This window comes from Ursus maritimus, unplaced genomic scaffold (genome assembly GCF_017311325.1).
Source record: "Ursus maritimus isolate PB19 unplaced genomic scaffold, ASM1731132v1 scaffold_23, whole genome shotgun sequence".
NCBI classification, from domain to species: Eukaryota; Metazoa; Chordata; class Mammalia; order Carnivora; family Ursidae; genus Ursus; species Ursus maritimus.
The window spans coordinates 25,234,517-25,257,445 of record NW_024424786.1 but is presented as its reverse complement, the minus strand read 5'-3'; positions in this window follow the sequence as shown (position 1 = coordinate 25,257,445).

Sequence of the window (22,929 nt, the reverse complement as noted above, 5' to 3'; positions counted from 1 at the left end):
TGGAGGACACGTGTAATATTTAATTGTACACTGTGTCTAGCACACAATACCCACACGAAAGATATTTTTTCCAAGATTATTTATTATTGGGGGGGGGAGAGCAGGAGCAGGGGGAGAGGCAGGAAGGAAGGAGAGAATCTCAAGCAGACTCCATGGTGAGCATGGAGCCAGACTCCAGACTTCATTCATCTCATGACTCCGGGCTTCATCTCTCATCATCAAGACCTGAGCCAAAATCAAGAGTCAATTGACTGAGCCACCCAGGTACCCCCTGCACATAAGAAGTTTAAGAAAGAGGGGTACCTGGGTGGCTGAGTCCGTAAAGCATCTATCTGCCTTTGGCTCAGGTCATGATCCCAGAATCCTGGGATGGAGACCCACATGGAGACCCACATTGGGCTCCCTGCTCCGCAGAGAGTCTGTCTGCTTCCCCCTGCTCACGCTCTCTCAGTCATGCTCTCTCTTGTTTGTGCGCACTCTCTCTCAAATAAATAAATAAATAAATAAATAAATAAATAAATAAATAATCTTTAAAAAAGATATTTAAGAAAGGAAAATGATAGGGGCAAATGGGTAGGAATAAAGTTAGGAAAGAACAAATATAGAAGAAAAGGCAGGAAAAGTTGGAATATGGGAGAAAAGAAAAAAGCTAAGAAAATGATGGAGGGAAGGAAGGCTGATACTCGAGAGCAGTTATATGAGTGAACACAATGCATCTTATTCCCCTAAATAAGCCAATCTACACCAATCTGTGCAGTGTAACACTTGTGAGGTGATCCTTCCATGCTCCCACGGATAGGTGCAACATTATATATGTTTTATTGGCTGCTGGGACAATGCTGTCTCCTTAAACAGACAGTCCCCACTAGCCTAAGACACCTTGTTGCCTTGTGGCTCCTGGAAGTTGACTTCTGTAATGTTTCTGTATAGCCATGGGAGCCAATAAAAGAAAAACAACAACAACAACACAACTCTCTGGCATTTTAAGGGTAATACATTATGGGTGTATAAAATAGAAAGGCAGCAGCGTTTAGCTGCTATTACCTCTAGCAAACAGGAACTCCGTTTCTCTGAATTATACTCATCGGTGGACTGTAATTGATTGCGGCTCTCAAATCATTTATTTTATAAAACTCAATAAAAATGTGCCAGATGATTTCCACAGAGGGAAGGAATAAAAGAGCTAGGAAAGAATGCAGCCTTGATTCATATTCACTCCCTGTTTTCTCAAATGCTGCCCCAGTCCTGGATGGAAGACTGTTCATTTCTCCTTGGCAGTTCCAGACCTAATGGGTGAAGCAAATTTCCCTGATGTTCTGTTTACCTCATTCTTGCTTTTATTTCCTTTGATAAAGACCTATTGGTATTAAAGATTGCAGGGGGTTTATTTTACATTGAGATTCTGGTTCAATTACTTCCAACTACATCAGTACACTGCCGAAGAGAGCTTTAGAAGGTAACAGAGCTAGTATGCAATGCTTTCCATCTCCCAGGTAGCAAATGCAATTGTTTTGTTTTTCACGGTCTTAAAATGACTGGATATCAGCAGCTTACACCCCGCAGGGCAAATCAGGATGCGACATAAAGTGTTCGGAATTGCTATGTTGGCATTGATAGCAGAACGGTAATAACAGAGTGTGTCTGGACACAATAGGGCTTTTGGCAATGTCATCCACTCATTCCCTGGTGGAGAATAGACTGTGTCATTGTGTCATTCCAACTCACCTTTTATTTTCCCTCCTCTTCCTTGACCTGGAGAATTTTTTTTTTTAGGATGAATTAACTCCTCCTTCCTTGCCATAGACACACTCTGATTCAAGAGCTGGCTCTGGCACTACACCTCTTGTTATGTGGCACAAAGATAACTCTCTCCGATAATCCCTGTTCTCAAAGGGTTTCGTGCTTATCTGGCTCACCTCTGTTAAGTCGTGGTAACCTCCTAGACGTATTCAGCAGCTAGCAAACTCCTTGGGCATATATCCTTAAGAGTGGAAGAGGAGAGCCATGTACAGAAAGTTGTAGATTATTTAGCCAACCCCCACAGGCACCCCCCCACACACACACATACACACATACTTTACTTATTTAGAGCTATTCCACAATTAGTAGCTAAGATTTCCATTCTATTCAGTCATTTTTAGCTAAAGAATCACTGCCTTTGAAAACTCAATGTCTGTTATTGCCACCATTGTATAAATAGGATGCTAATCTTTCTATACAGCTATGCTCTTTTTTAGCATTCTGTCTGCCTAAACCTTGTTGTTTGCAGTGTGATGAGTTTATTTAGCCATCTAGATTTTATTTTGTTTGTATTTCACTTCTTTGCAAAACTTATGTGAAATGGCTGACCAACGTTTTTTTAATGCCATGCAACCAACTTACATAATCTTTTAACTGAGGTTTTATATGTATATATAATTATGCAGTGATGTGTGTGTGTGCGTGTGTGTATGTGTGTGAGGAAACAACAACAATCATGACCTTGATGGGGAGAAAATGTTTTCCTATACCCGTTGATGTTCTTTTGGCTGGTCTAAGAATTCAAATGACATGAGACGGATTGACAGGAGAAAACTCAATTTAATTACCTGTGCACAAGGACTCCATGAGCATATGAAGCCCACAGACAATCAGATGATTAAGGCTTATGTACCATCCAGAGCTAAGGAAGGTCCTTTCTTCCATGGGAAGGAAGACCAGTCATAGGTAGATAACAAAAAGTAAATGTTTGGTAAACAAATCCTTGGTGGGCAATACCAAACAATGGGACCTAGAAAGGAATTTTAGCCAACAGACTTGGCTAGGTTCCTCCTTGTCTACCATGCCTAGTTCATATTATATTCTAGTTATCTATGGTGATAGCTCCCTTCCTGGGACAGGTCCTATATCTAAATTCTTTTAGGCAGTTGGGGGTGGGGAGGAGTTTAAAAAGAAAACTTCTTGAATGTTCTGTTTCTTAAAAATAATCAACCTAAAATGATACCACATGCCAAAGAGACACAGTCTGGGCTGGCAAATTTTCTCCCCTATAACATGTTCCATAAAAATCTACTACAAGGTAGCCCAGAGACAATATTTACTGGGTTCATTGGCTTTGGTGTTATAGAGGACTTCCAATTTCACTTTATGTATTAATCTCATAGTTTTGCCATGTACAAGGCATTCATTTTCCCTCTATTTCTGATTCTCCACGAAGAGATTATGTTACTACCTGTTTTATGCATAAGATTCATAGATAAGGTTCTTTCCATACTATGAAAGCATTTTTAATGGAAGCAAGCGTATGATATCATAGGATAAACATCAACCCATGTGAATAATCCAAATGGGAGCCCATTTTATTTCATTAATTTGTGTAAATATCAACAATTAGCAAAGAAAAAAAAAGGTGGGATAATATGGCATAAAAGACTATTGTTAGGGTGACTGTCCTGCAGAATTCCCTTAACTTTCTTAAAAAGTGTCAATATCATCCCATGAATGAGGAGAATTCTTCAAGCCCCCCCCCTCCCATTTAGAAATGGTTTCTGCAATGAAGAGCAGAAACTTTCCTTCTACATTTAGGTCTTCTAGTGATTTGCAGTTTCTTTCTTTGCCTTATTCCCCCTTCTGCATTGTTAAATGTTCATATTTTAAGTTCTTTGAACTGTGACCTGAACTTCTTAAAGAAAGTGAACTACGAAGGTCTAACTTTCAAAATAATATGATAGTCTGCTAGAAGAAATTGCCCACCCATGTGTTGGAGGAACTGGTGGAGAAGTGGAGCAGAGAGAGGCTGTTCTTTTTCTCCCTTCCTTTGTTTCTCCACCTCCTTTGCCTGGAGATTGAACACCTCCACTGACATTGTCAACAAAGCTATTATTCCACTCATTGGTCATTACGTGCTCATTTTCTGCTAAATGCCTGGGAAATTGATGCATTGTATGCTGATCTTTTTCTTGGGTTTATTTTCTCAGGGACAGTAATGCTTAATCTGTATTATGCAATCCCTGATTACGAGGCTGGGGGTGGGAGATTAAATCATAACTCACCTGCATGGAAAGTCAGATACAAAGAGCATATAGAAAGGATAGGCATCCTTTTTCTGAAAAGGAAAGGGGACGGTCACTTCAGTCTTCTAGGACGAGTAGATGTCTGTCTTATCTTCATGAAAACCTCTGCCTCTCCATGGGGTCCATAGGGAAACAAGAAAGTGTCAAATGTAACAGGCTCTCAAATCAGAAAGTCACCCATTTAAGATGCCGGTTATTCAAAATGGGTATTCTCAGCCTCTGGGTTGAGGAAGGAGTTTATGTGAAATACATGAATATTTTGGGAGAACTCTGTGTAAGTTCAGTTACAGGTTTTTTGTTGTTGGTGGTTTTTTGGTTTTGTTTTTGTTTTTCGTTTCTTTTGCTAGGAATGTTAACATCAAATGGTAATATATACACAAATTCTAGTTCTTTTCCAGTCTTATAACCTGAGGCAAGCCCTAAATTTACCAATTCAAGTCACTTTCTTTGAAGAGCTTCCTGTAAGCTTTCTACCTTGGAGGAGAAGTAATCAAGTTCAGTATACACTGATTGTTTCTTTCGTGCATATTTCCTCTGCACACGGTGTACAGTTCTTCTCTTACCTTCTGGTACAGTTGTTTGTTTGCGCTTTGTCTCTGGTTTCATGAATGCCTGAAGGCATAATAATGCCTAGCTCACTGAGTTGCTGTGAAGTTTATGTGAAAGAACATATGTTGATTCCCGTCTTCTGGTCCTGTTACAGCTCTGAAGATGCAGAGGAAATTGGATACTTGGGAAAGGGAAAAGCTCGGGTAACCTGCTTAGCCCAGCATTGGTAAAGGGGGAGCTGCCTGTAAGTCCCCTCTGAGTGGTCTGGAGTGTTTCTCTAGGCACTGCATTGTATTGGTGGCCAGTGAGTTCTATTAGACTCACAGACATGATCTCTTGGGTGGCTGTCAAGTTTTATCTATTTTGATATACTTTTTTGCTTATAAAATAACTAGTCAGCATTTCAAGATTTAATTTTATTTTTATTTATTTGAGAGAGAGAGAGTGAGAGAGAGCATGAGAGTGGGGTGAGGGGCAGAGGGAGAAGCAGACTCCCGCTGAGCAAGGAGCCCGATGTGGGGATGTGGGGCTTGATCTTGGGACTCTGGGATCCTGACCTCAGCCAAAGGCAGACAGATGCTTAATCGACTGAGCCACCAAGGCACCTGTTGTCAGCATTTCAAAATCAAAAGTTTTGATATAAAAATCTAAATCTCCTGCCACACTTGGCTGTAGTCCTATATGACTGAAGCTAAATAAGAACATAACATTTAATTAATTAATTAATTAATTAATTAATTTGAAAGAGGCACATGCAGCTCGGTGGGGGGCGGGAGAAGAGGCAAAGAGAGAGAGAGAGAGAATCATAAGCAGTCTCCATGCCCACATGGAGCCCAACTCGGGGTTCAATCTCACAACCCTGAGATTATGACCTGAGCCAAAATCAAGAGTCAAAAACTTAACTGACTGAGCCACCCAGGCATCCCAAGAATATAACTTTTAGATGGGTGTTCTGCACCTTTTCATACTCTTGTTTTGGCCAGCTTGTTTCATTCGTTAGTACGTCTCACTTGGCCTCTGAAGCCATTTGGGGTTGAGACTCCCTTCTAGAATCATAGCTTCTTCAAAGACGTCATGATTTGTGATATGAGCATGCTTTGCACACATTGTTCTTTTCCTTCAAACTCCACCTTCTACTCTATATATTTGCTTTCCTAAGCTAAAAAAAATATGCACATACAAAATAGGTTGTACTTCTCTTTTCTTAAATATTTAGTTCAGTGTTCTGAATAATTATACTAATTTTATAATGTCAGATTCAGGGTTTGTAATTTGGATGAGCATATATTCTTTTATGAAAAGTAGGGTATGACTTAGAGCAAGAACTTTGAAGTAAAAATGCCTTGGTTCTGCGAGACTGAATCTACTAACATATAATGACCAGACAATGTATGAAGTTAGAAGCCTGACCCACACCCTGCAGGGACTAGACGAGGAAGCCAAACCCCAACCTCTGTAGCTTTGACACCAGTTAAGACTTGATTAATAACAGACAGCTTCCCTAATTTTTGCCCCTCCTTCCAACTTAGGGCAAAAGAGAGAAAGCCAGATATGTTCACCTGACCACTCATATAGGATACCCCATTTCTAGTTAGCTCACCTCAAGTTTCACTATACTAACAGCCTCCAATCAGAGGAATACCTGAAGCCTTTCCTTTCTTACTAAGTTTTGCAACTCCCCTGACTGCCTTCGAGTCTCTGCCAATTGCAAATGCAAGTGATGGTGGCTGACTCTTTGCTTCTGAGTAAATAGCCTTTGCTTATTCTCATTTGGGTGGTTTTCATTTATTTCCAAAGCTGAAATCTTTATTCCTGCCACTTATTAGTTATATAAACTTGTGCACAATTCTTAGCCTCTGTAACGCTTAGTTTCTTCATTCTGAAACAGAGATGTTAATGATACCTACTGCAGAGTCTAATCAGTTAATACAGTATAAGAAAATACATGTAAAACTCTAATAGTGTCTGGTACACTGTAAGCCCATAATAGTGCTCAGTATTTTTATTCATTATAATTATTTTTAGGTATGAGGAAACAAACAGAGAACAAAGGGCTTACATGAAGTTCACTGAAAATGTCTGATCTGGGTGCAAACTCTCTGCTGGGTTCAAGTCTGATGTTCTTTCTCCTACTTCACCCAATTCCACTTTGCATGCAGAGCACAATCAGCAAATGTTTTCTAAATGAATGCATGAAAGAATAAGTAAATGAGTGAGCAGACTGAATTGTTACATAAGTTGCAAATACCGCTATGGATAAGGGGAAGAATCATCCACTCAACCAAAAAAATGCATGTGTCAGGAACCAAACTGTGTTAAATCTTGTAAGGGGGTAAAATGGTTTTAGAGCTGGAAAGTGTATGAGAGATCATTTAGTCCCTGTGGTTTTCAAACTTTTTCAAACTCCGCAATCATAGAAATTCAGAAAGGAAAACTTTTTACAGAAATACCTAACTATCTAAACTCTAATCATAGATCCTTTTTGGTTATAAATGAAAGACTTTTCATTTTTCTTTCTTAAACTTGATTCTTCCTATAAATATTTTTGTTAATAATCTACCAATGTCAATCATTAATTTTTAGTAAATGGATAAATCATGACCCAAACTAAGAAGCCGCTGAAACACTTTAATAAGACTCATGTGTTTTAGTTTGGAGTCCCTCAAAAGCAAACCATGAGGCAAGGATTTGTGTACAAGTAGTTTATTTGAGGAACACCCCCAAGGAATACATGAGGTAGTGGGAAGTGAGATAGGGAATAGGGGAGAGCCAATAAAATGGTGTATTGATAAGTGTTTTACTGTTATGGGCAACTGTTCTCAATTAAACTGGGGATACTCTGAAAGACAGTGAGGAATAGTCTACAGAATTATCCTCATGAGGTGTGAGGCTGAGATGTCAGTCCCTCTTGGACTGAGGGATGGTCACTCCCAACTGCTTCTTGTTCCACCTCTTATAGGATAGAGACTCTCTTATGACAAGAGAATGCATATCTGCAGCCAGAGAGAGACAAGAAGTGATAAGTGTTCTAGAATTATCTGCCGGTGACCTCCAGGGTAACCCGAGGGCCTAGGATCAGGACAGGACAATATCTGCTATCTAAAGTCTTAACTTGAGAAAGGACCGGTTAGGGTATTTGTTTTAGCTTTGTGTCTTTATCAAAATTAGTAATGTTGTAAAAAGCAAATGTTAAACTGGAGAAAATGTAAATATGGCAAAGGATTTTATCTTTCAAACATAAAAAAGTGCATAAGGAAATAGCTAAAAAGAAAAAAAAAAGGGGGCCTGATAGGGAAATGGGTAGTAGCAATGAACACTAACTCATAAATGATAGACTAGAAATGGTAAAAACGTTGGGGAGGGAGTGCTCATTATTCCATTAATCTAAGGAAGTTTATTAAAAGTGAGAGCTAGATTTTTCACATCTGCTGCCAAGGTGGAGGCAACCTTTTGGAAAGCAATTTGGCGTCTATGTCAAAGGCTTTAAAGTTCTTCATTCCCTTTGATTCAATCATTCCACTTTCTGAAAATACAGCCTAGGGAAAAATGCAAATAGATAGGGAAAAAATACACAACTTCCTTGAAGCATAGGGAGTAGTTTAAAACAATAAATAATCTACATGGACAATATCATGCAGATGACTAAATATATTATAGATCCATATGAAGTATATTATGTAAGCACTTTGCAAGGAATTTTCAGTAGCATGCTGTGTTAGTCTCATTAGTTTGAAAGCAACAAAGTTTCATACAAAACACATAAAAGGTATAATATAACAGTGAGGACTTGGCATGCACCACTTCCTGTTAATGTGTATTAACTTGCTTAATTTTCTCCAGGCCTCAGTGACTGACTATTCTTACCATCTCCATTTTACAGAATAATAAAATGAGCTGTTAAGTATGTTGTCCAAAATTACACAGCTACAAATGATGGAGCAAGGATTCAGACCGAAGCAAAGTGGGTGTAAAGCCTGCAAGACTCTCCACCAGTCCTTTACTACATTTCACAGGAGGCTCCCAAAAGGATAAACTGAATTTGGGATACTGTTAGGCCCTGGGCAGCAGAAAGGACATGTCATTCTTTAGCACTCGTTCTCTCTCTCTCTCTGTCTGCCTTCTCTTACTCCCTCCTTCCCTCTCTCCTTCTCCTCTTTACTCATTGTGGAGAGCCCTCTCCACCAAGCTGTACTATAGGGTATCAGGTATTTAATGGAGAACACAAGTCTTGCTAGGTACCCACTCCTGGATCAATTCAAATGAAAGTCAATCTAGAGCTTTCTGAGCTAAGAACTCCCACCTAGAGAAGTCATGATTGTTTTTAGTAATGCTACTTATTAATGCTATTTAATGCTATTAATGATAATTATAATTAATAATAATAATAATTATTATATTATATTATAATTATTATAATCATAATTATTGTAAGTTCTCATGTTTACAGTGTTTTATACACACATATTTCCTCATAGGATTATTAAAATAACCTTGTGAAGCATCTAAAGCAGACATAAAATCCCATCTTTTATTTTTTGTTAAATTTTTTATTTGAATTCCAGAGTGTAATATTAATTTCAGGTGTACAATTCAGTGATTCAATACTCACATACAACACCCGGTGTTCATCACAAGTGCCCTCTTTAATGCCCATCACAAGTTAACCCACCCATCTCTCCGCCCACCTCCCCTCTGGTCACGATGAGTTTGTTTTCTGTAGTTAAGTGTCTGGTTTCTTGGTTTGCCTCTGTCTCTCTCTCTCTTTTTCCCTTTGCCCATTTGTTTTGTTTCTTAAATTCCACATATGAGTGAAATCAGATGGTATTTGTCTTTCTCTGATTTGTAAGATCCCGTCTTTCAGAAGAAAAACATGAGTATTAGAAAGACTCATAGTAACAGATTTCTTACAAGGTGAGATTGATCAGACAGACCTGGCTTCAAATCCTGCACTCCTACCTGCTGGCTGACTTTAGGTAGGTTACTGAGCCTCTCTGTTTCTCTCTGTAAAATAAGAGCATTCCTAGCACAAACCCCATTGGTTGCTGTGACATTTAAACAAGATGATGCAGGAAGTCCAGAAGCCAAACCACTGTTCTTTGTTCTTTTTGTTTTGTTTACACATGTGAGGAGTTGCTGTAATCTCCACTACAGAGCTAGTAAATAGTAAGCCTTCTGTGATGCTTTGCTCTTGTTACCACTTCTAAAGATAAGAAAGAAGCAACTTGTTTCCTTTTAGTTCTTGCAGCGACTCCGAGCTGGCCCTGCAAGAAAGGTCTCAGTGCTCCACTGCAAGGAGTGTGGTTAGCCAAAAATCTTCAGGGGGTAAATCCTTTAGGATCTGCTTTAGCATTTCAGTCAAGGTCACACTCTTCTTGGGGCAAAGTCTAGCCAACGATCGATCATCTAAATCCGTGGTAGCTGACATCAGCTCTTCTCAAAGCAGCACCCAGAGGGAAAAAAAACAAAAACAACACCACCACCACCACCGACAACAACAACAAAGCTGAGCTAACGTTGGTGCAAGGGTACAAGGACTTAGTTATTTCCATCCAAGGTAGCATTCTGTAGTGGGTAGTCCTTTCCCAGACTCTCAGTGGACTGGAAGAGATTTTGCCAAGTCAAATAGTCCCCGTTGTCCAATCCTGCCTTTGGCTTTTGGTCTTTCACGGGTGGTGCTTCCAAACGCATGTCAGCATGTGCTTTTGAGACAATAACCAGCTCATTGCTTAATGCAGCCAGTGAAGCCTGCTTCCAGGCCAAGTTTTCTTGACTTTGGTACTGCCGACATTCTGTGTTGGGAAGCATGTCCTCTCCGTTCAAGGAGCTTCAGCAATATCCTTGGCCTCAACTCACTAGATACCTGTAGAACTGCCTCCCCACCGCACCCTGCCACACGTATCCATCACAATAACTAACATTATTTCGAGGAACTGCCTAGTGTCCCCTGCTGAGGACCACATGCCTTCACTTTGCCAATGAGGAAACTAAAACCAAAAGAGTTAACTTTCCTTGCCCAGTTAGAATTTAGATTAGCTGAATTCAAGAGAGAAGTAGGCCTAGAGCACAGGTTTCTGCTATTTGTAATCCAGGGCTCTTTTTAAAGTTTTAATTAAAAAAACACAGAATTTACAAGAATAATAGCATCATCTTCTACTTTCAGACTGGAAGAGCCGTAGGTGAAAAATTCCAGAAGAAAATAATTTTTGTTCGTTTTCTTCTTTATACCCCCGTGAAGGAGATGCTGTAACCTCTATGACATCACAGCCGGGAAAACTATGGAGTTCTGTGCCACCTCGGTTGCAAGTTTAAATCTCTCCTGTTTAATTGGTTCTGTATGGAAACCATTGAAAATCATTGGGTCTTCCTCCAAATGGACGTAACTCATCTGGATCTGTTCAGTACAGATCAACCTTCTATGTAACCTTCTGTGTCATCTCTTGTAAAAAGAGTTCCGTGCATTCCAGTGCCACGACCTTTCTGTGGAGATGAGTAGGATCCTGTGTTTACCTGGTGTCCATTCTGTGGCTCTTGCAACCAGAGCTCTCAGCCATCTCTCTTACTGTCAGTGTCTTGCCTGATTTCCCCTCTTGAGCCCATGATGGCCTGAGCCTTTCAACATTTGATGCCTAATTCTTGAATTCTTAACTCAGTAGATGTTTTGGGAATTAACGAACAAATGGAGAAATGATTAAAAGCAGCCAGATGGGGTGTTATATGCAACGGATGAATAACTGAACTCTACCTCTGAAACTATTGATACACCGTATGTTAATTAATTGAATTTCAATATAATAATTTTTTTTAAAAGCAGCCAGATGACTCTACCAGGAAGATCATTATAAAAGGAAAAATATGTGGGTTTTTTTTTCTTTCTTTTTTTTTTTTTTTTTCCCTGATTCTTTAGGAGTTTGCTGTGTGCCTTACCCGAATCTTGACTGTCTTCTCAGGCAAAGTGAACAGGAAGGTGTCTTGAAACATTCCTATCAAATCAAATACTTTTGCACATGTTCGGTTCGGGCATTCAGTCCCACGCTCACCTAAATGTAATGCAGGCATGTCTGTGTGATAATATCTAACCTTACCAGTAGCTTGTTTTACCTTTTGCTCTGAGATTTAAAAGCCTGATCCTGGGGTAATGAATTTGTAATGCAGCACAGGAAAATCTGTTGCAGAATGACTGACAAAAGTAATTCAAACTCTTTTTATAAACCTCATTCTATCCATTGCCAGGCATTATTATGGAACAATAATGATTACACTATCCTCAGGGGAAGAAAATCTGTAAAGCAGTACTATGTTTATTTAAATATTGTTTATCCAGGTATTTATTATAATAAGATAATGATCTTACTGTGAATTAGCTATCAAGTGAGATGTTCTGTTTGTTTGTAAAGTTTAATTCTACACTAAAAAATAATCTTGGGATGTAGTCACTGTAACAGCTAATGAATAAATATGAAGCTTATTTGCAAGCCACTTACACATTAGGAAATTTAGGTTTTAGCCCTCATTATTTTATCACATTCAATATAAAATTATAGACAGGCTTTGTCTTGATAAGTGAAATAATTTGCATGCATCAATCACAGCAAGAAAGGCAAGGTTTAACATTTCTCATATATTAATACTGATGTGCAATTTGAGTTTTAGCTTGAAAGGGTAAAGAAATATTTCTTCGGTGCAATTAGTGTAGGTCTTATTGCTTGAATAGCAATGCTTGTCAATCAAATAGTATTTGTTAAGTAATAATATTTACTTAACATTGAGCTGAATGTTGGAATATAAGAACATATAAATAATTTTAAAATATGATCATGACTGTCAGAAACAGTATACTCTCACTGAGAAGATGATACATATGTATGTGTATCATGTGTTAATTGACATTTTATTTTTATTTTTATTTGAACTTCAAGATTTCTTGAGTCTAAGAGGTATAATTCAGGAAGGGGCCATGGTACAATGGTTCTGGAGTTCTGGATTGAATCCCAGCTGCATTTTTACCAGCTGTGTGCATACAGCTTAGACATATTATATGCAGTCTCCAGCCCTATGATTCTCAAACCCTGCATATCAGAATCACGTTAGGTAGATTTTAAAAACCCCAAAGCCCAGGCATCAGGTTTTGTTTTTTTTTTAAACTTAGGTTTCAGGGTGATTTCAGTGAGCACCCAATGTTGTGAATGATTAATCTACTTCACTATTTCTTAAACTCTCATATGAATGTCATAGGGAAAGTGCAAGTTCTCACTCAGGAGGCTTGGCGTGGGACCTGAGATTCTGCATTTCTCACGGGCTCTCAGTTCACGGGCCACACTTTAAGTGGGAAAGTTCTAGCCCACAATTTTGTTATCTTTAAATGGAGATACCTCTTGGAGGGTTGATCTAAAGGCTAGTCATCAGATTTCACCTCAACTTCCCCCAAAGTATTCACATAACTAAGGCAAGTCATCTCTTTCTAGGATGGATTATATCTGATTTAAAAAAAAATACTTTAAATTCCTTTTCTTTCTCGAAGTAGGCAAAGGCTAGTTATTGTTACCAGCCCTGAAGCTTATACAAGTGCTACAGCCCACACTCATTTTCCTGTGGCTCCATAGTTCTCCATCCTGGCTGGAATCACCTGGAAAAGTTTTACAGCATACCCAGTGCCTGGACCACCCCCAGATGGATTAATTAATGTCCCCTGGGGATGGGGGTGGGGTGATTCATTGCAAGGGTATTGTTAAACAACACAGCTCACCTAATTTTCTGCATTCCATTTATTTGCCTTTTTATTCAATTAGCATGCATTGAGCTTCTAAGATGCCAGCATTGTGCTGGGCACTCAGACTGATACAAAAATAAGTGATAAATAACAATGAGCTATTAAGATCTTGGTACTAATCACTTTATTATTTTTACAACAAATCTATAGGGTAGATATTGTTCTTGTTATTACATCACATGACAACACTGTTCTCTAGGAATTTATAGTGGAGTATATCATAAGACTCAAAGAAGGCAGTAGAAAGACCTGTGGGACCATAGATGTAGTTTTATTTTTGGAATATGTTCTTCACATTTCCTCACCTTGGATTTCTTTTCCTTTTTTATGACTGTTGGGTTAATCAGCTCAAGAATAGTCTAAAATCCTAAGGTCAAGGACCACATTTTATAGTTATTTTTTACCCTAGGACCCAGCAAAAGACTGAAAGCAAAGTGTGTTTTCTGTTTGTCTGTTTTTCTGTCTCCCTCTCTGTGTGTATGTGTACACATACATATATGTACACAGTTTTATTTATATTTAAACTGTCTTTTAGATCTTTATTTTACTTCCTTTTTTTTTTTTTTTTTCTCCTTTCCAGGATTCTCTGCACTCCTTAATCTGGGTATTTATAGCCCTCATCAGTTGTAGGGAAATGTATTCATTAACTCTTATATATTACTCCCCAAACCCTCCCTATTGCCCCTTTTATAAACTCCTTTTAAGCATCTGTGGGCTCTTCTCATTGCAGATTCTGAGTTTTTTAGCTTTTCTTCTAATGTGTTTCATGCATTTACCTTTTGGGGGATGGATTGTAAATTACTTCATCAGTTGCACCTTTAGTTCACAAACATTACTTTCCATAGTGTCTAATTAAACATTTAATGCATATATTAAGGTTTTCTTTTTTTTTAATTTCTATGAGCTTTTTTTTAATCCTCATAGTTCTGTTTGGTTATTTTTCAGCTTTTCCTGTTCCATATTCAAAGTATCTTGATTCCTTTCTTTCTTCTTCTTTTTTTTTTTTTTTTTTTGGATAGCATCAGTATTTTTTTTTATTATGTTATGTTAGTCACCCTGCAGTACTTCATTAGTTTTTGATGTAGTGTTCCATGATTCATTATTTGCATATAAGTGTCTTATATTTTTTATTAAATTACTTTATGTCTACAAGATTTATAAAGATATATTTTGTGTGGTCTTTTTATAGTTATTTTCTCAATTTTAAAATATGTTGGTTTTATTCTACCTGTATACTATATCTTCTAAATGTTCATTCATGAAGGGAATATTGTAAAAGTGTTTTGAAATATTCAGCTTATTTTTACTGTGTCTATGAAGATCATTCCAGTGTAGTTTTGTCAATGCTTATAATAAGAGTTGTACCAGCAATATCATTAGACTTGGCAAAGATTTATGCTAATTTTGGACTCCAAGGCCAATGATACATTTAAACTCAGTATATAGAATATTGAGCCTAATATTTCAGCAGAGTTTATGCTTTCCTCTCCCAAATCTCTGTTGTGACATGTTTTCTTATTGGTTTTCTGTACTATAGGTAGAGTCTTCATCTTTTTTTTTTTTTTTTTTTGAATTCAGGGTGAAGCTCTTGTGGGTTGAAGCTATATGCAGACTCCCAAAACTATCTCATGCAGAACCAAAACATTTCTACTGTTTATACAGAAGCTTTAATACATATCTACTTTACCCCAAAACCTCTATACTTATCTGGAACAGCTGTCACAGTGGTACACATAAATTATTTCTTTGTGATTCATTTCTTTTTTGCTTCTTAGTACCCAAGAATTTATCTTTTACTCGTGTCAACTATTCATTTTTAAATGACAGTATTTTATCCAGCTGTTCCAAGTATTTGTTATAGAATTTTCAAGTCTTTTTATCAGCCATTTTGCCAAATACAAAGCCATCTCCATAAGTAATTGGTATTAACTTTACAAATAATACCATGAATTATTTTAGGCAATGGTCCTTATTTTCTATACAAAAAAAAAAAAAAAAAAAAGAACTAAGCAAACAAACCAAAAAACACAACAAAACAGCAACAAAAGAAGAAACCTTAAGTAACAGGGATGTTCCTTCAATATTCTGATGGCACAATTATGTGTGTGTGTTGGGGGAGGGGGTGTAGAATATAAAAGTAATGCCTAGTGTACTTATATCTTTGTTGTGCAGTGCTTTCTAGCACAAAGACAATGTTGCCCTAATTTCACCCCCATTGCATCAAGCTTTTGCTTCTTTCCTGCACTGCAGTAGCATGAGACAATGTGAAGAAGAGGAAGAGCATGGCTAGAACGGAGTTTCTTGAATTATCTCTATACATGGCACCTGGTATGACTGTGTTCTTGGCCAGTGTTACTTCTCACATTGAGTCCAGCCATCCTCCATTTCCCAAACTTTACACAATTCCATCAATTTTCCTCTCTTTTCCATGGTACTTTATATCAATGCAAGGAACAGCCAATAAACCAGCTAGTTCTCCATTCTGTTTAGAATATCTGACATATTTGTTGATCACTCAGTTATCAGAAGATAGATTAGTGACTTCATCAGTAGTCAGTCCCGAAAGAGTATATAAACCAAGATACCATTAGGTGAAAAATGTTACATGATGAATAAGTATTTCTTAATGCCGATGCTACTGGTGTGAGGCACCTAGTAAGAACCACATTTTTTTTTTATTATGATATGGTAGTCACTGTACAATACATCATTAACTTTTGAGGTAGTGTTCCATGATTGACAAAGATTTATGAAGTGATGTTCCCATGGAACGTAATCATTCATTTATCCCTTTAGTAAATATTTATTCGATACCTTAGCCTGTGTCCAGTGATGCCATAGTGAGGTGCTTTTAGGCCCAATTCCCAATTTTATTTATCCCTTTCCCATTCTTTGAGCTAGACAATTAGGTTATTCTCAAATTTATACAAAATCCCATGCAAATAAGTCTTCACACCCTGCCTTACTGCAAGACTACCAGCCCAAAGACTTTCTTATATAGAATGGGAAGCACTGTATTATGTGTGCCCTGCACTGTATAAGTTATTGGGTTACAACAAATCAAAACAGATAGGGCTCTTTTACAAGAAGAGTATGATATACTGGGGGTAGATAGTTATCAAAGGATTCATTAATAACACTTGTTTTTGGTTTGTGTTGTTTCGTTTTGGAAGTATACACAGCCATGGCTTATATCCAACCTGTGTTCATGTTCTCCTGACTGGTTGTTTTGAATGATGTGGATTCTGATGGGACCAGTGTCTGTTTTGATTTGTCAGAGCTCATGCTCTACCGGCTGTTACATGGTTTCATTATCTCCTCTGGTAGGCTGCTCTGAGAGCTCAGGGAGGCATCACTTGAGATTTCCAGCAGTTGTTTCTTGTATACCTCTCCCTACTCAACACAAAAATGTGGGTGATTTTTCATAGATCCACAGGTCAGTGCCTAGATTGTATTAGACCTATGCAGTCCAGTCCTGTGGCCACAAGGCTCATGTGGCTATTGAACACTTGGAATGTGGCTTCTTCAAACCAAGATGTGCTGCAAGTGTAAACTGCATATTATACCTTATTAAAAAAATTGTTTTTGCCTATTTTAAAGACATTAGAATTTAAAATGTCTCATTAATTATTTTATATTGACTGCATGCTAAAATGATACTATTCTGGATATATTAAGTTAAATATATAACTAAAATGGATTACAACTATTTCTTTTTACCCTTTTTTAATGTGGCTACAAGAAAATTTGTAATTATGAAGTCTTTAAAAAAAAAAAAGGTGGAGGTGCCTGGGTGGCTCAGTCGTTTAAGCATCTGCCTTCCACTCAGGTCATTATCCCAGGGTCCTGGGATCCAGCCCCCACATCAGGCTCCCTGCTTAGCAGGGAGTCTGCCTCTCCTTTTCCCTCTGCCCCTCCCCCCACTCCTGCTTGCGCACCGCGTGCGCGCGCTCTCTCTCTCTCTCTCATTCTCTCTCAAATAAATAAGTAAAATCTTTAAAAAGAGAGAGAAAATTTAAAATTATACATGGGCTCATATCATGTCTATTTCAAAGTATGGTTTTAGACTTTAGATTTAATTTTAAAAAGCAATTATATATAAATGTCCCCATTTTTGTGGTTTAGCAAATGAGGTCCAATAATGGAAATGAGTTACTCAAGAACACAGAATGGGGTAATAGAAATAAGCTTGTGGACTGAGGTTTGCTCCCATACGTAACACTGCTTTTAAAGTTAACACTTATGGTCTTCAAAGGAAACATATTAGTATAAAAACTGTTTTAGAGATATGAAACCCTATCTCTTGAACATTGATCATGAAATATTTTATACGAAAGAAGAAAACTGGAATTGTTAATGTTTTTCTGCTTCTTACAATTTTCTCTTATCATAGGTTTCAGGAGATAGAACTAGCCAACATAAACCCTTTTGATTTCTTATGGAAAAACAAAATTCAGATACTTAACAATTATATAGTTCCTAGGTTGTGTAAATGGAAGGAACCAGATACTCAAATAACCAAAACTGCAAATAACCCCAAATTCACTTATAAATTTGTAATTTTTATATACTTTTTGGGAGGATGAGATGAGAGTATTTTCCTTCATGATTATTTACTATACATTTAGGATTTAAATGAAATTGTGTATTCTAGACCCATATTCATTCACCACCAAGTATGTGGACTATAAGCATGATCTGTGCTAATTATTATATAATTTATGAAAAATAATGAAACATATATAAATAATATAGTTGGCATAAGTTTGCTTATAATACGCCTATTTAAATGAAATGAGATAGTTTTCATACCATTTAAAGCCTTTTAAAGTCATTGTTGAGCTCATAGGTGAAAAGGAAAGAATCCTTCAGAAATACTGTGGAACATTCTTTAGAACATGTGGGAAGTACCATGTGAGGAATTGTACTAATCTGGGATTAGCAGAACCTACCCTTCCCCCAAGAAAATGGCTTATATCTCATGACTTACCCTTTTCCATAAGGAAAGGTAGGCGTTGGTATCTTTAAATTTGCTGTGGCAGCTCCATGATGACATCAGGGACCAGCCTAGTTCCAACTCTGTGCTCCACTATTCCTGGGTTGTGTGACTTATTCTCATGTTATAAAATAAGAGGTGAAACTCCAGATATCAGATCTGTGCTTCAGAAAACTAATTGGTCAAAGCACAAAGAAGTATATCATTGTTCCCTTTAAAAAGATGTCTTTGAAGTCCCACAGGACAACCCCACTTATCTCTCATTGGCCAGAACTCAGTCATGTGGACACATTTCGGTGCACAAAGGCAAATGTGCATTGCTTTTTGGTTTTGGTTTTGGTTTTCTTCAGCTGAACAGCAAAGCACTGCTCAAGTTTGTTGGTTTTGTTATTAAGGGATATGAGAAAATAGATTCTGGAGCCAGCCATAAACAGACTGTATCATGATCTACACATTTGCTTCCCAGATATTTATGCATGCCCTTCCTCCTTAAACCTCAACATTTTATCCATTTGCTGTATCCACACGTCATCAAGGAAGTCAGAGTGGTGCAGTCCTTTCCTATAGGTTCAGGTAAATTTTAGGTGATCTGAAGACCAGTATACTGAAAATGTCAGTTATTGGATGTTAACAAACCTAATATATAAAAAGTAAAGAGAGAAGAACATTAAAACTCTCTTTTCAGACAGGGAGAGAATGCTAACTCAAGGGGGTAGTCCTGGGTGGATTACAGCCTTCAGATCTGCTGGACAGAAATGGTGAAAGCTCTTGTTCTGATTCTGTCTCCAGAAGGTCCACAGATTATCCACTCATCTCCGTTCCACATTTTAGGGGAGGAATTAGAAAATAAGCCCTTCTTAAGGAGCTATACGTTTTGGTATGAGATTGAGAAAACAGAAAATGTTTTTAGGATTAAGTCATAGGCTTGATATTATTTTGGTCACATAATTCCCCTACAATTTGATAATTATCTAGACTTTTGTCTCATAGCCCATCCTGTGTGTGAGCAATCATACCCAACAATCTTGTCTAAGGTGTGTTCAGCCAAAATTGGTCAAGATAATCAGAGTCTGGAAACCATGTGAAACTGGCACCAAATTGAATGAATGTAGTCAGAAGAAAGGTTGAGAAGAGACCTGATCACTGTCTTGTAATGCTGATACATTGTCATGTAGCAAAGAGGAATATTTATATCGTGTTACTTCAGAAGGTGAAACAATCCCTAGTAGAAGTAAATTCTAGGAAGGCAGGTATTGATGACATTTGAAAGAAACAAAATAGAATAAAACAAAATAAACACTCTTTCCAATAGTTGGAGCTGCCCCAAATCTGGAAGTCTCCCTCAGGAGGTTCCCTTGCTAGTTTTGGGGGCTATTTAGAAGGGATTTCTAGTGCGGAAGGTTAAATTAGCTAATCTCCAGGGTTCCATCCTACTCTGCTTTCTGTGTTTCTATGATTCTATGAAACCGAAGACAAAAATTAGACAAGTATTGATTCAGAAAAACCTAGAGAGGCATGAAGCAGCTGCTGAAACATATCAAACTGTCTCACAACCTGCCATAAAAGATTTATGCTACTCCCTTAAGAGCAGCCGAAAAGTTAAGATTGTTCAATCTTCATCTTCCAGTTGGCCATTTGATCTACTTGAATGCCCGACACAAGTTTTTGTGGTCATTTGACCTACTTTGAATGCCTGACACAAGGGAGTTGTCATAAAGCAAAAGGTCTCTATAAGTTACATTTTGTTCTTCAGGAAATGCATTCTGTTTCACAGGAACATTTGTAGACGTGTTCATTTTTTTGTAGATGTGTTCAGTGAGTCGTGGGATTTGTCTTGGTTGGTGAGATGGGGGGGGGCCGTTGTTTTCAGTGACATCTAAATCCATGTTACTGTATTTTAAAGTTGTCTTTTTCTATTGCTTTGACTGTTCACATGAGCAGTGTTCGACTTTCCTCTCTGCACTTGTCTTCAAGTTCAGAGGTTTGGATGGAGCTCTTAGCAAGGGTATTTCTCTATAGAAATTTTTAGAGCAGGGGCACCTGGGTGGCACAGTCAGTTAAGCACCTGCCTTCAGCTCAGGTCATGATCCTGGGGTCCTGGAATCGAGCCCCACATAAGGCTCCCTGCTCAGTGGGGAGTCTGCTTCTCCCTTTCACTCTGCTCTTCCCCCGGCCCACATGCTCTCTTGATCTCTCTCTCTCTCAAACAAATAAAATCTTTAAAAAATACTGGAAATTTTTAGGTGAAAAAGAATTCTGTTTTTCAACAAGGTATATGGGACATTAAAAAACTACATGAATATATATAAGGAAGGAGAAAAGCATTTGCTTATTCAGTAATTATTCACTGAGTTCTTACATATCTCCCTTGTGTCAGGTGCTGAACTTGGCATTAAAGATAAAATGGTGACCAAGTCAGACATAGCCTGTCTTTGAGGTACATGTAGCCCAGCAGCTGGGAGTAACATAAGATAAATTCTAGGGGCTCCTGGGTAGCGCAGTCGTTAAGCGTCTGCCTTCGGCTCAGGGCGTGATCCCGGCGTTCCGGGATCGAGTCCCACATTGGGCTCCTCCGCTGGGAGCCTGCTTCTTCCTCTCCCACTCCCCTGCTGTGTTCCCTCTCTCGCTGGCTGTCTCTCTGTCACATAAATAAATAAAATCTTAAAAAAAAAAAAAGATAAATTCTAAAAATGTTACAGTAAGGGAAGGCATTGATACTAGGGAGATGGCAGAAAGGGAAACTAACGTGGACTTAGTAAATCAGAAATTGATGCTATGTTGGCTCTGAAATGTGAGTAGGAAGAGATAAGAATGAGAAAACTGGCCTTAGCCGGTTTCCCAGGTACTCTACTGTATTCGTCCTAACTTAACACCATGACCAGGGCAGGGTTATTCTGGGACCCAAGGGTCATACATTTTTAAAGACTTTCTTTAAGGAGAAAACAAAAAGCAAAGTATAAAAACACAACTGGGGACAAAATAAGTCATGACTTCAAATGAGAGAAATCACAAGACAATTCTGAAATCTTAGAGATTTGGGTCTTTTCTTCTGAATTCTTTGTAGGCCATTTTCCAGAAAGGCTTGTATAGATTTGCTTCTGTATGCAACCTGGCTTTCCCTCCCCACCCAGAGTCCTCTAGGACTTTTAAGTAACTCTCAGGCCTGGCAGGCTGCAGTGCAACAGAGGGATCTTGAAGCTGGAAGCTCCATTAAATGTCAAATAAGCCCCCCTTACCAGTGACTCCGGTTTAGAAATAACAGGAGGTGGAAGTCTTGTTTTATGTATGCTATGACTTTTGGAAATTTACTGTGAATTCTTGGTGAAAATCCCACTTCAGTTTCCCAGGTTATGACACAGGCTTTGGTTCTGACACACTTGGGTTTGAGTTCTGGTTCTACTGGTGATTAACTATGTAATCATTTAGAATTCTAGTAAAAGTTACATAACCATCATGATCATTATCATCTTTGTCTTTTTAAATACTTATAGCACTGAAGTTGACGGACAGCATCAAGATTTGCAAATATTAAAATATAAGTAAACAAGGATGTACAGAATTTATAAACCAATATTATAATTATACCTAACATTAGGTAAACTTCATGGTTAACAAAGCATTTCCATGTTTTCTATGCCAAATGATCTCACCTGATTCTGAAGGCCTGGGACCCTTCACTCTTTGCTGTCAGCATCCATTCTGATTGGACAATGTACTTGACATTCTAGTTGCTGGATATTTTGAATACCATTCTTTAGAAAAACATAATTAGGCTTCACTGCTATGATAATTTTTTTAATGTGAAGTGACTGAAACTGAAAAGAACGACTTGCACAAGACTCACAGTTCACAAGGGAGGTGGGTTACATTTGATTGGAAATGAACTGACCAGCTCCAACCTTGGTGCTTACTCCACAATATCAAAACTCAGGAGCTCTGATGGCATTAGTCTAACCTCAGGTCATCTTGAAATTAACAATAAAGGCAAATCAGGTAAAGCTAATTTCACAGATGTTCTAAAAGGCACTACTTACACTTATGCTTCCTTCCTTCTGGTGGAAGAATCACCAGTGAGCTCAGAACTGTTGCTGGAATTAAGAGCATTAGAAGTATTGCATTCTAGTTTATTTGACAATGGGGATGTGCAAGGGCAATGCCTTTCAGAGGCCTGGATGATGACTGAGAATTGAAGTAACTGGTGAAGCAGAGAGAGAAGAACCCATCAGCTTACACTTAAGAAAGCTGTAGCTAGTGAACGTACAATTAATGCAATAAGTCCATAACCAACATTGACGACTTGGTCATTATCTTTAGTCCCTTTCCTTGCAACCTTTCAGCCTCTATCTATAATATGTATCAGTGGATTTCAAACCGTGCAGTGTGCTGAAGTGTTTTCTTCAGGGCCCCTTCAATCACTCAGTGGAGGAAGGAGTTGAAGGGGCAGACATGATGTCTGGCATCTTTCATAACTAATCATAGTGGGTGCCTATTTATCTCCATTATATGTTGAACTTGTGCTTAAACTTTCCTTTGAAAGAGGGATGCTTACCTTAGAAGTAAGTTTG